Raw genomic sequence first — 13,101 nt, 5'->3', positions numbered from 1 at the left:
GACTCCGTTAGTGCAATGGTCCTTCCTATCCCTTCCCCTCCACCATCCCATTGCTATCAGCAAGGCTTGCAGGAGGGCGCTACTATGGTGGCTCCAAGCATCGAACTTCCATACGGGCCGTCCCTTCTGCACCTCTCCCCCTATCGCCACGGTGACCACGGACGCTTCCCGCCTCTGGTGGGGGGGCATTATCCAGGCAGGACAGTCCAAGGCCCGTGGAACGATAGAGACCTCCCTGCATATCAACGTTCTGGAGATGAGAGCGGTGCTGTTGGCGTTGCAAGCACTTCGGACCTTCCTCCCCGCAGGAACGATTGCAATTCAGTCGGACAACATGTCGGTGGTCTGGTATATCAACAAACAGGGGGGAACCAGATCTTACCCTCTATGCCGCGAAGCCATGAGAGTGTGGGAATGGGCGATCTCCAACAACCGCTTTCTGATTGCAACGCACATTCCGGGGAGGACCAACATCCTAGCGGACAAGCTCAGCCGCACCCTTCTTACCCAGTACGAGTGGTCTCTCAATCCTCTAGTAGCGAAGCATATATTCGCAACATGGGGGCAACCCTGCTGCGATCTTTTTGCATCTCCATCAAACACCAAATGTGACAATTTCTTCGCTCTAATCCCTCCTCCAGGGGAAACTCCAAGAGACGCTCTGGTGCATGCTTGGCCACCCGGTCTACTCTATGCCTATCCTCCTCTGCCAATGATACAACTCTTACAGAAAGCCTCGCGGTTGGGGAGCGAGAGGATTCTCATTGCCCCATTCTGTCCTTGACAAATATGGTTCCCTTACCTGTGTTCTCACCTTGTGAATCACCCTTGGATTCTAGATCCCATTCCGGATCTAATCTCCCATCCGTTGGACTTGCCAACTCCAAACCTGGACAATCTGAAACTGACAGCTTGGTTGCTCCAGTTCCACTCCTAGTTAGGACTCCCGGTATCTCTTCACCAGTCAAAGCCATCCTTGTGGCAGCGCATAAGCCCTCCACCAGGAAAGTGTATCACAGTAAATGGAAACGTTTTTCCATCTGGGCAGAGCACCACGATCTAGATCCCTTTACGGCTCCTCTTCCATCCATATTAGACTTCCTAACTGAACTCTTTCAGGAAGGTGCTAGTTGTTCAACTGTCAAAGTGCAATTGGCAGCCATATCTCATTACCATGTGGGACATGATACAGGGCCCTTGATGTCGGCCAAATTGTGTAAAACCTTTACTTAGACCCCCTGTAAAAGAAGCCGTACCCCCCTGGGATCTTACATTAGTTCTTCAAGCCTTGACTGCTCCACCCTTCGAACCCGCTGCTTCAGTGGATCTCAAATTCTTGTCATGGAAAACAGCATTCCTTGTAGCCATTACTTCAGCGAAGAGAGTGTCGGAGCTTCAGGCTCTTTCTGTGAAGCCTCCATACCTGATATTTCACCCAGATAGTGTACCTCAGGATCAATCCCTCCTTTCTTCCCAAGATAGCATCAGAAACCAACATAAATCAATCCATAAATTTACCGGTTTTCTTCCCTAAATATCAAAATAAGAGTACAAGCTACACTCATTGGATGTTCATAGGCAGCTTCGTTTTTATGCGCCTAGGACAGCTGGCCATAGACCATCTGACCAGCTGTTTGTTTCCTTTGCCAGATTTAACTTGGGGAAAGCTATCTCTAAAGTATCTTTATCTCGCTGGATTTCCCAATGTATCCTACTGGCTTATCAAGCCTCGGGTAGACCCGCACCAGGAGGAGTTCGTGCTCATTTCACCCGCTCCATTTCTACTTCTGCGGCCTTCAAGTCTAGAGTTCCTTTGGATGATATTTGTTCTGCAGCCAACTGGACTTCATCTCATACCTTTATCAACCACTACAAGCTAGACCTGCTTTTTAGAGGGAGAGCATCCTTTGGCTCTGCGGTGCTTCGTAATATCCTTCCATGATGGCCACCCAAGGTGCAGGTAGCTGGGGACTCTGTCCCACAGGTTGCTGACAAATGAACATCCTACTTCAGATTTAGAAATTATGTACTCACCATAACGTTCCATCTGAGTAGGTAGTTCATTTGTCTGCAACCATCCCCCCTCCTTCCACCTGACCTTCTTCGGATCTACTAGTTTTTAGATATCCTTTGTTGGATATATATTGAGAGGCAAACTCTATCTGAGGTCATGGAGGGTTTGCAGGGGATTATGGGTGAAGGGAGGAGCTAGGAGCTCGGATCCATTAGCTTGAAACAAGTTGGCGGCTCGGATCCGATATCGGATCCGTAACCCACAAGTTGCAGACAATGAACTACCTACTCAGATGGAACGTTATGGTGAGTACATGACTTCTAATTACTCATTCCCTGCCTGCAACAGGAGTTTCGATGGTGGGCGAAGGCCTGTCACCAGAACAAGGGACAGCCTTTCACTCTACCCCCAGCCACACAGACATTAACGGATGCATCGGATTATGCATGGGAAGCCCACTTGGCAGGAAAATGTATTCGGGGCCCATGGTCCGCAAACCAAATGCATCTACATATCAATCAAAAAGAGATGCTAGCTGTTCAAAATGCCCCGACAGTCTTCAAGGACCTACTTCATCCGGGACAACTGATAGACAGACAACACCACGGTGATGTGGTATATAAACAAGCGGGGAGGCACTCATTCTTACCCCCTTTGCAGACTAGCCATGACTTTGTGGGACACAGCATTGACTTACCAAGTACATCTGCAGGCACAATTCCTGCCAGGAAAGAAATACTCTGGCAGATGAACTAAGCAGAAACCTCATGGATCCCCACGAGGGGAAATTGGATCCATAAGTCTTCAGCATGGTAACAAGGAAATGGGGGGGGGCCTGGACATCTATTTGCCTCCCCTCACAACTGCCAACTAAAGAGATTCTGCACAAGGACTTATCACAGACAAGCATGGAACGTGGATGCCCTATCTTTCATCTGGAAAAGCTTAACAGTATATGCCTTTCCTCCTGTGCCTCTCCTCCCCAAGGTGTATTCCTAAAGGTCAGACAGGAGAGGCCAAAAATAATACTGATTGCCCCAGACTGGCCATGCCAGTACTGGTATCCAATTCTAAGGAATTTGTCTCCATGCCCAGCCTGGACCTTACCTCATGTGCCTTATCTACTGTCCCAGCAGAACAATCAAATCCTGCACAGCCCACTCAAGACCTTAAATCTGGCAGCATGGCGGATAATGTAGTCATGCAATACACACCTCTCTAAAGCGGTGATGGATGTCATTTTGGAGGCCAGGAGGCCTAGTACTAGAAAATCCTATGCTAAAAAGTGGAAGAGATTCTGTGCTTGGAAACGGGCACAAGGAATTGACAGCTGTACCAAATATTAATCAGAATTTGCAGTACTTGACTGAGATGCTGGACAAAGGCCTATCCTTTTCATCTATAAAAATGCCTCTGCCATTTCAGCTCATTGCAATACAGAGCCACCAATCTTTTCTCGTCCTTTATTAAGGGAGTACCTCAGAGGGGCCAAACATTTAAGGACTCCAAGGAGATCACCAATACCTGCATGGGACCTCAATTATGTCTTGGAAAAACTCACCCTGCCTCCTTTTGAGCCAGCCGCTACAGCTGATATAAAGTTTTTATCTTTGAAAACAGCTCTGCTCCTAGCAATAACTTCTGCAAGACTAGTCTGAGCTACAGGTACTCATGGCTGTGGAACCTTTTATAATTTTTTATCTAGACAGTTTCTCTGAGGACAAACCAGACATTTATGCCTACGGTAGTGCCCAGTGTGGCCCTTAACCAAACTATTCATCTGCCTACCTTTTATCCAAACCCAGAGTAACGGAGAGAGAATTCTGCATTCTTTGGACATACACAGGCAGCTACGCTTCTATTTGAAAAGAACCAAAGCTTTGGTTCTATTTGAACAGAACCAAAGCTTTGAGAAAGACCAGAGCAATTACTAGTGGCATATGCTGCAGGATCACAAGGAAAGGCAAGCTGAAAGCAGACTATTTCCAAGTGAATAGGCCACTGCATTCGTTTCTGCTATTCACAACATGGCAAGCCAGTACCCAAGGGCATTAGGCCACATTCAACCAGAGCAGCAGCCACTTCAGCAGCCTTCCTCAGGGGAGTACCAACCTAAGACATTTTATAGGCTGCTACTTGGAGTTCAGTGCACACCTTCACAAAGCACTCAACTTATCACTTTACTCTAAATCCAGGGCAGGCTTTGCCACTGCAGTTCTGCAGGGCCTAATAGCCGCTCCTAATGCTATTTAGCTCCAACCTCCTAACCTTAGCTTTGGGATTCAACCCAGTTGTAATGACTGCAACAGTGAAACACGAACATAGCACAGTTGTGTACACTTACCATAAATGTAGATGTTAGAGTATATTCACTGTTGCAGTCCAGGTTACCCACCCGCCATCCCCCATTTCTTTGCTGGAATTTGTGTACTTCTCTATTCTATACAACCTATGTGGTGTATTTGCTTGTAGATGAAGGCAAAATATATACTTTGGTGCATGCATGTTTTATTGGCAAAGTTTTAGCCTACCCTTTTGGGGGGCACCTGACATCTGGGGCAAGAAAACCTGAAATTGGCGTCTGTTGCATTTTTATACCCCTGGCGCACTGACGTCAGGGAGGAGGCGACCGCAACCGATGCCGGACCTAGACTTTGGAATTCAGGCCGACTGAGGGTAGCCTGCCAGCAGGATAACCCAATTGTAATGACTGCAACAGTGAATACACTCTAACATCTACTTTTATGGTAAGTGTACACAACTGTACTTTCTGCAGCATCTGCTTCAGTTTTCAGGAGTCTCTCCTGGATGAGACTTCAAAATCTCCCAGAAGACTTTAAGTCAAAGTTCTTGGATGCCTCCCTGAACCACAATTTCCTTTTTGGAAAGCAATCTGCAGATCTTTAAGAATCTGCAAGAAAAAAGTAAATAATTGCAGGACTTGAAACATTTATTGGTGTCCCCTATTCCCAAGCACTACAGAAACTATCCAACTAAAGCCATCTTTGTGAGGCAAAACCCAGCCCAGGTGGGTACTTCCTCTTCCAGCACCAGAAGAGGTGCAAGATTACCCATCACTTCAGACCTGCTGCCCCGCATCCTCAGCCTAGACTGCCTTTTCATGACAGAGGAGGCTCCAGTAATGCGTGACTGCCTTGCCCCCCTACCACTCTGTCCACCTCTCCCACTACCTCCCTTTCTGGCAAAGCATCACTTTGGACAAATGGGTACTTCCATAGTACAGATAGGATATTTCCTGTCCTAGAAAGCAAAACCACCCATGAGAAGCATCCCTTTCCCTCCCAAAAACCAACAGCATCTCCTTCCACAAGTTTTGACAGACCTTCTGAAGCTGGGTACCATAGAACTGTGTCCCCTCAGAGCAGGAAGGAAAAGGTTTCTACTCCAGTCTCATCCTGGTTACCAAAAAAGACGGCCCATGGAGAGTTATCTTAGATCTCTCCTTTAAACTTTACTTACAGGGCCCCAACTTCAAAATGCTGTGTCTTCCAACTCTTGGTTCCACTCAATCCCAACCAAGGCCTTCGTGGCCACCTTACACCTAAGGGAGGCCTACTTACACATACCCATCAGACCTTCCAACATAGGATTTATGCATTTCTCTGGGCCCTCTTCTCATTTCCAATTTACTGCTGTGCCCTTTGGTTTGTCCACTGCCCCCCGACTGTTCACAAAATGCCTGGCCATTGCCTCTTGCAGAACACAGGGAATTCAGATTTACCCCCATCTAGATGATATCCTAATACTGGCAGAGTACAAAGATACCCTCTCAAGTCATCTGCACTTCGCCATGTCCCTCCTAAAAAAATCTAGGGATGTTATGTAGTCCAATCTCGCCTACACTCTTACCTGTGGATTCATAGCCGAACCTCTGCTCCGACTCGGCCATACTCTAGCTCGAAGTCTTCAATTGGCTCATGGCTAAGAGGTATCACATGCTGCAACGCACCTATCCCCAGATCTCGTTTGCCGCTTGGACGTGGTCTCGCTCTTGGCTGTGGCAAAGTACAATTTTTTGATTTATATTTCAATATAGTAGCTCCAAAAGCTATTTTCATAGCTTATTTTGCTTCTGCTGGTTGTGTGACCGGTTCTATTTGAACGGTTTTTTGGTATCCAGTTTCTTTCTTTGGTGTTTACGAGCTAGGCCCGTTTCAGTTAGAGGACCTAGTCCTCCCATTGTTGTATAGTAGACCTTTTAGCTGGTTTTTCTTGTGTGACTGTTTTTGGTGCTGTTATTCCCTGGGCTAGGCCCGTTTAACTTAGAGGACCTAGTCCTCCCTGTGATTATCCCGCGGCCTCTAGGCCGTTTAAGTTAGAGGCTCTAGTTTCCCTCGCTCTATCTTGGTTATTTTTGGTTACTGTGTTGAAGGTGTCCCTACTGTTCCCTGTGTGCGCTTGCTAACAACATGTCCAAGGATTCTAAAGTACACAGGCCTTCGGGCTTTAAAAAGTGTCAAATGTAATGTCTTAGACTGATGGGCACTCTGTGGGCGTGTATTGCTTGCGGGGCTATTCATCTACAAGAATCCTGCTTGTTCTGTCCCGCTTTCAGTCCCTGTGTGCTGCAGGAGAGGAACAAGCTTATTTTAAAGGGATTCCTGAAACCTTCCTTTGAAGAAGACTTGGAGAGGTCTTCTAGTTCCAGATCCTCTCCTTCCGAAACAGACAAAATTCACTAAGAAGCTCTCTGGCTCAGTTTTCTCTTGAGCCGCCAGAGAAAACCACTAGGACTACAGTTGCTTCTTCGACTCCAGTGGCTTCGGGGCCGACGGAAGGCGCAGTGCATTTATGATGTAGACATTGGCTCCCAGTTTATTAGAGCAGGTGACCGATTTCAGTTTGGAGCCGGGCTCCAGTTTTTCGACCGGTTTCTGCGACTCACAGGTCTCCCTCTGCAGGGAGATTCAGATCCCAGACTGTGTCCTGTAGGTCCTCTAGGACCCTTTCCCATGACTGTCTATAGTGGTGAGGAAGCTGTTCAGTCATTGGTGCTGGCTAAATTGCTTTCTGCTCCGGCCCAGTCTGCTCTGGAGCCCATCCTCCCTTCATCTTTGGCAGTTCCTCCTCCAACCTTTCTTCGGAGCCAGAGCTGTTCAGTCAGACGCGAGGTAGGTTCCAGTAGCCCCTTCTGGCATCTTGGCTCCAATCTCCGCTTCGACCCCATTGGCACCATCCACGGGGTCCAGGATTCACAGTTCACCAGTCGGAACAGAGAAGGTAGTCTCTGGTAGATCTTAAGCTCCTAGCCTTCCTCTCGGCGCTTCGGCTCGGGTGAGCGTGGACCTGACATCTGCTTCAGACCTCCTCTCCTCGGCTCCAAGGGCTACTACTGTATCTTCCAAGGTTCGTCTATCTTCAGAGCCGGGGGGGATCAGCTTTCAAGGTCATGGAGTGTGCTGGCCAGGTCATCAGCTACATCTTACGGCACCGACACATTTCCCCCTCCAGCACCAATATCCATCTCGGATCACCCTCTATCTAGGGACAGAGGAGACCTAAGGCTATAAAAATGGACAGGGCATCCAGAAGTCGCCTATGCTTCCGGCTGGGAGCCACTCATTTTCAGTTTCGCGCCCTGCCTTTTGGTCTCACCACAGCCCCCAGGGTGCTCACCAAATGCATGGCAGTGGTAATGGCTCACTTGAGACGTCAAGGATTCCAAGTGTTTGTACCTGGACAATAGGCTCCTGTCTGCTACCACCAGGCGTCTACTGCTACAGACTAGGGACGCCACTATTGCACTCTGCCAAAGTCTGGGAATTACTTTGACTAGGAAAGTCTGCCTTGTTGCCCTTGCAGCATGTTACCATTATCGGTGCTGAATTAGACACTGCTCATGAGGGTTTTCCTACCAGAAGAGAGAATTCAGATTTTACAGCAGCAGGTCTATGCTTTGCTATCACTGAAGGTCAAGGCAAAAGTGGTCCTCTTGTTGGGCACCATGGTTGCCACGTTTTATGCTAGTCCCTCTTGCAAGACTACACAAGACTTCAGGGCTACTTTTTGCCCAATGGTCTCTACAGCATCTCCTGCTCTCCCATCTTATTTTAATTACAAACAGGTGCAAGCAGGATATGTGCTGGTGGCTTCAGACCAGCAGTCTCAACGCGGGTATGCCTTTTGTTCTTCCTTCTCGAGTTGCCACGGTGACCATGGATGCCTCCCAAATCGGGTGGGGGGGGGCATTATCTCGGCAGGACAGTCTTGCATGTGGCAAGAACACAAGATCCATTTGCATATCAATGTCTTAGAGAGGAGAGCGGTGCTATTAGCGTTGCAAGCACTTCAAGGCTTTCTTCCTCATGGGAAAATTGCATTCCACTCGGATAACATGTCAGTGGTATGGTATCTGAACAAACAGGGAGGAACCAGGTTGTATCTCCCTTGCAGAGAGGCACTTAGTGTGTGGCAGTGGGCAGTATCTTCCCTGAGCTTTCTAGTGGCGACGCACATACCGGGGAAGTCCAACGTGATTGCCGACAGGCTGAGCAGAGCTGTTTTGATGCCTCACGACTGAGCGATAAAGTGGTGGAATGGTTTTTCAGCAGATGGGGTCAGCCTTGCTGAGATCTATTTGCCAGCCCCCTCAATGCCAAATGCAGCAGCTACTTCACCCTTATCCCTGTGAAAGGGGAGGCTCCCAGGGAAGCTCTAGTTCACGATTGGCCCTCCGGTCTTCTCTATGCCTTCCCTTCAATCCCCCTGATAACGAAGGTTATTCAGAAAGCACAATCCTTGTGAAGCTAAATGATACTCATTGCACCACACTGGCCTCGTCAGATCTTATTTCCATTTCTCCACTCTTGTCTAATGGACTATCTGTGGATTCTGGACCCAGAGCCAGATCTGTTGACTCGTATGTCAGGGCAGGTCCACCCCTCCATTCAGGCCCTCAGGTTGACAGCATGGCTGCTCCAATTCCATCCCTAGTCATGCTTCGTTCACCGGAGGTGGTTCATATTCTGTTTTCTTCCCAGAAAACTACTTCTACTAGAAAGATTTATTCCAGTAAGTGGAAGAGATTCTCCATTTGGGCTCATGAAAGGCATATTGATCCCTATACAGCTGCCATTTCATCAGTTTTAGAATTTTTCTCAACTGTTCAGCCAGGGATCAGCTGCGGCAGCTATCAAAGTGCAGTTGGCAGCCATTTCTACTTATGTTGCTAATGAACCCAGTCTAATGGCACACAGACTGTAGGGCTTTTCTGAAAGGGACTATGCTACTTCGACCTCCAGTCTTTGATCTGCAATCTTTGATCCTGTAATTCCATGGGACCTTAATTTTGTTACAGCAGCTTACCTCCCCTCCTTTTGAGCCCACGGCAACATGTGACATTTAAATTTTTGTCTTGGAAGACTATCTTTTTGATAGCCTTCACTTCGGCTAGGCAGGTCTCTGAACTCCAAGCTTTCAGTTCGACCCCCTTACTTGGTATTTCACAAGGATAGGGTTTCACTAAGACCTAATCCATCCTTTATGCCTTAGGTTGCTTCGGTGGTCAACCCCAACCAGTCCATTGAGCTGCCTGTATTTTCCTTGAATTCTCTAGCAGGGCAGAATTTTAAGATAAGTTGTCAATCTCGCCTTCATTCTTGCTGGATGGGTTCGGAGCCGATCCTCTGCTCCGATTCGGCACTTGCTAAGCTCAAGAGTCGCTTCCACCAGCTTGAGGCAGCCCCATATCCCATGATGCAAGGCAGTGATTACCCAGATCTCGTTTGCCGCTTCACTCATGAGGTAACTTTTTACCAGCTCCTGATTACTTTATATATATATATATATATATATATATATATATATATATATATATATATATATATATTGTTTGGGTGTGTGTTTTTTTTTCCCTGTACTTTATTTGTTAAACTAGTTTAATTTTTGGACTGAGTGTGTAGTGTGTGTGAGAAGGTACTCAGTCATGTCTAAAGAGGCTAGGGTCTCAGGCTTCAAGAAGTGAGACTCGTGCTGTCAGAAGATGTCTCTGACAGACTGTCACACTTGTATTTATTGCCTGGGACCTCTACACCTGCAGGACTCCTGTGGTATTTGCCACTCCTTCAGCCAGAGAGTCCTGCAGGAATGTAGAAATACTTATTTTCAGGGGCTTATTAAAACCTGAGAGCTCCCCGGCTAAGTCCGGCTCGGGGAAGCCCTCAAAGCCTCCCAAGACCCAGGCTTCAGTGTCCAAGCCTTCGGCCTTGGCTCCGACTCCCTCTGAGTCGTGATCGGCTCCGGCTGGAGCCGATCCTTAATTCTCTGAAGGTTCAGTATCGGCGCCGATACTCTTGCTTCCATGCCAGTGTCGGCTCTGGCTGGAACCGACACATCTCTGACGCAGCTCGGAGCCAACAAGTTGTCTGCTCCAACTGGAACCGAAGGTTCTTTGGCTCCGATGGCTCAGTCCAGAAAGATCCAGATCTCCGTCGCTGGAGTCTATTCATTTGGCTCTGGCCTCTCCCTTATTTTCGGAGCGGAGCCATCGGAGCCGATCCTCATGGTCTTCCAGACTCTCAGACCATGACTTGGAGTGGTGAGTAGACTGCTGAAATCACAGGCACTGGCCCAGATGCTTCATAGCCCGTCTCAGCAGACCGCTGTTCCACACCCTCCAGAAATTCCTCCTTCGACTCTCCTTCAGAGCTCTGAGCCGGAGCTTATTGGAACTGTGACTGTTGGTGCTTCGGAGCCGATACCACTCCTTTCGGCTCAGTCGTCTTCGACTCCTATCTCCTCCTTGAGACCGTCCTTGGAGGTATCCGGTAGTCGGGCTTCCCTTGTCTGCTCCGAGGGGGCGAGTGGCATCGGACCCTTGTCCGACCCAGTTCTCCCCCTCGAAGCTTCGGCTTTGGTAAGCTCAGCACCGCCATCTGCTTCGGAGCCTTCCCTTTCGGTGGGGCCGGGGATTCCTGTTTCCTCGGCGCGGGAACTCTCGGTCCTCGCCGGGAGGGGAGACTTCGAGGTGATGAGTGTACTAGCCCCCGAGCTGAGTCAACAGTCGGTCCCTTTAGCTCCTCCCTCTTCAGTGCCTGTAGACATCTCTTCCCACTTTCTTGCTCCCGGACCCAGAGATCCATCGCCCCAGGTTTCCCCATTGGGAATACCTTCCTCTCCCGAGGTTTCTCCTGATCCTTCAGGGGAACCCCCGCGTAAGAGGACCTGCAAGAGGAAGCATTTAGACTCCCCTGAGTCTATGACCTCAGATACTGACTTAGATGAGTCGGAGGGGTCCCCAAGATCCCCCTCTGAGGATGTCTCCTTTTCAGACCTTCTTGAACTCCTCAAACAGAGGGGGAACTGGCCCTCCATTAACCCCTCCGAGGATGAGTCTGTATACCTGGAGGCTTTTGGATCTCGACCCTCCACCTCCTGGGTGTCTCCGCCTTTCGACCCCCTCATGGACGTGATAGCTCGAAAGGTGTGGGCATCTCCTGATTCTGTGGAACCAGTCCCCAGGAGGCCTTCTAAATTTATCTCTGCCCCCACTGAAAAACAGTTTCTCACCAAAGGTGTCCCGGTTGATGCCATGGTGGTGGCGGCCGCCACCAAAAAGGAACTTGCAGATACTTCCGTACCAGTCCATCCTCCTAACCAGGAGTCTAGGACCATGGACAGGTATGGTAAGCGGATGTTTTCCTCAGCGACCTTTGCTATGCGTTCGCTGAATTATCTGTCACTTCACCCGACTTCAAAGAGATATCCTCAAGGAATTGGGTGAGGTGGTACAGGATCCGTCAGCTGCTGGGGCTCAAGAGAAGATTGCCTCTCAGCTGGGAATCCTAAATTCCATAACTAACTCCTCCATGTGGCTCATTTCTTATGCAGCCGATGGATTGAGTAGAGCTGCAGGCACAGGAGTGGCTCTCAGACGTCAGACCTGGATGCGACTTTGCAATTTTGCAGATCCCTTTAAGGCGTCCTTCACAAACTCTCCCTTCGATGGGACAACTTTGTTTGGACCTCAGGTGAAGGACACTTTGACCAGGTGCGAGCAAGTCTTTCTGCCGTAGGAGTCCGTTTCTCCACCCCTTCAAGACCTTACCCCAAAGGTCAGAAGGGACCTTACCCCAAAGGTCAGAAGGGAGGGAAAATGTGGTTCCGGAAATCTCAAGGAGTCGCGCCTGACGCACGTGGTCAGTTTACCCCCCGAGGCAGAGAGGGTAATAACAGACGCCGCCCTAGGGGCAGAGGGGGTCCGCAGAACCAGGGCAGCAGAGAGCCTCTCTGACAAGCCCTTCCAGCATCCCTGAGGTGTTGCCCGACTGCCCATCCTTGGAGGCAGTTGGGGGGAGATTGTCACTGTACCCAGAAGCCTGGCTTTCCCTTTCTCAAGACAAATGGGTACAGTCTATCATATCCGAGGGTTACAGAATACCTTTAGAGAAAAGCCCCTTCCCTCAAAAAGGATCCCTTCCAGACGTTCCACTCGGTCTTAAGGGAAATTGCAAAGCAAGAGGTTTCAAAACTTCTACAAAAAAGGGCCATCCAGCCAGTTCCAGCAGGCCATTTGGAATCCGGAATCTACTCAAGGTTCTTTTTGGTCCCCAAAAAGACGGGAGCCTGGAGACCAATATTAGACCTCGGCAGACTAAACAAGTCTGTCAAAAAGACGAGATTTCGGATGGTCTATAGACCTTCAGGATGCGTACTATCACATAAAAATCCACAGACGCTCCAGAAGGTTTCTCCGCTTTCGGCTGGGGACCAGTCATTTTCAGTTCAGAGCCCTGCCCTTTGGTCTCACCACAGCCCCCAGAGTGTTCAAATGCATGGCAGTGGTCACGGCTCACCCGAGACGTCAGGGATTCCAGGTGTTCCTGTACCTAGACGACTGGCTCCTCACAGCCACCACCAGGCATCAACTTCTCCAGGCCAGGGATTACACTTTACGTCTCTGCAGCCAGTTGGGGATTTCTGTCAACTTCGAAAAGTCTTCCTTATCGCCTTGCCAATCTATTACCTTTATAGGTGCAGATCTAGACACTACTCGGATGCCAGCAAATCTAACAAATTAAAGAATCCTGGATATCCAAAATCATGTTCGGATCATCCTATTCAGCAAA

At 48.9% G+C, this 13,101-nt stretch overlaps 1 protein-coding gene across 2 annotated transcripts in view; it reads left to right on the top strand.

Moving 5' to 3' along the window:
• The window catches only part of SNRNP27 (small nuclear ribonucleoprotein U4/U6.U5 subunit 27), a 500,248-nt gene that overhangs the window by 391,740 nt on the left and 95,407 nt on the right, over positions 1 to 13,101 (top strand). The gene's annotated exons all lie outside the window — the stretch shown is intronic.

Source organism: Protopterus annectens, chromosome 9.part0 (assembly GCF_019279795.1).
Source record: "Protopterus annectens isolate FY-2018-M chromosome 9.part0, PAN1.0, whole genome shotgun sequence".
Taxonomy (NCBI): domain Eukaryota; kingdom Metazoa; phylum Chordata; order Ceratodontiformes; family Protopteridae; genus Protopterus; species Protopterus annectens.
The sequence above is the reverse complement of the archived record's forward strand: the minus strand, read 5'-3'. Positions and strand labels throughout refer to the sequence as shown.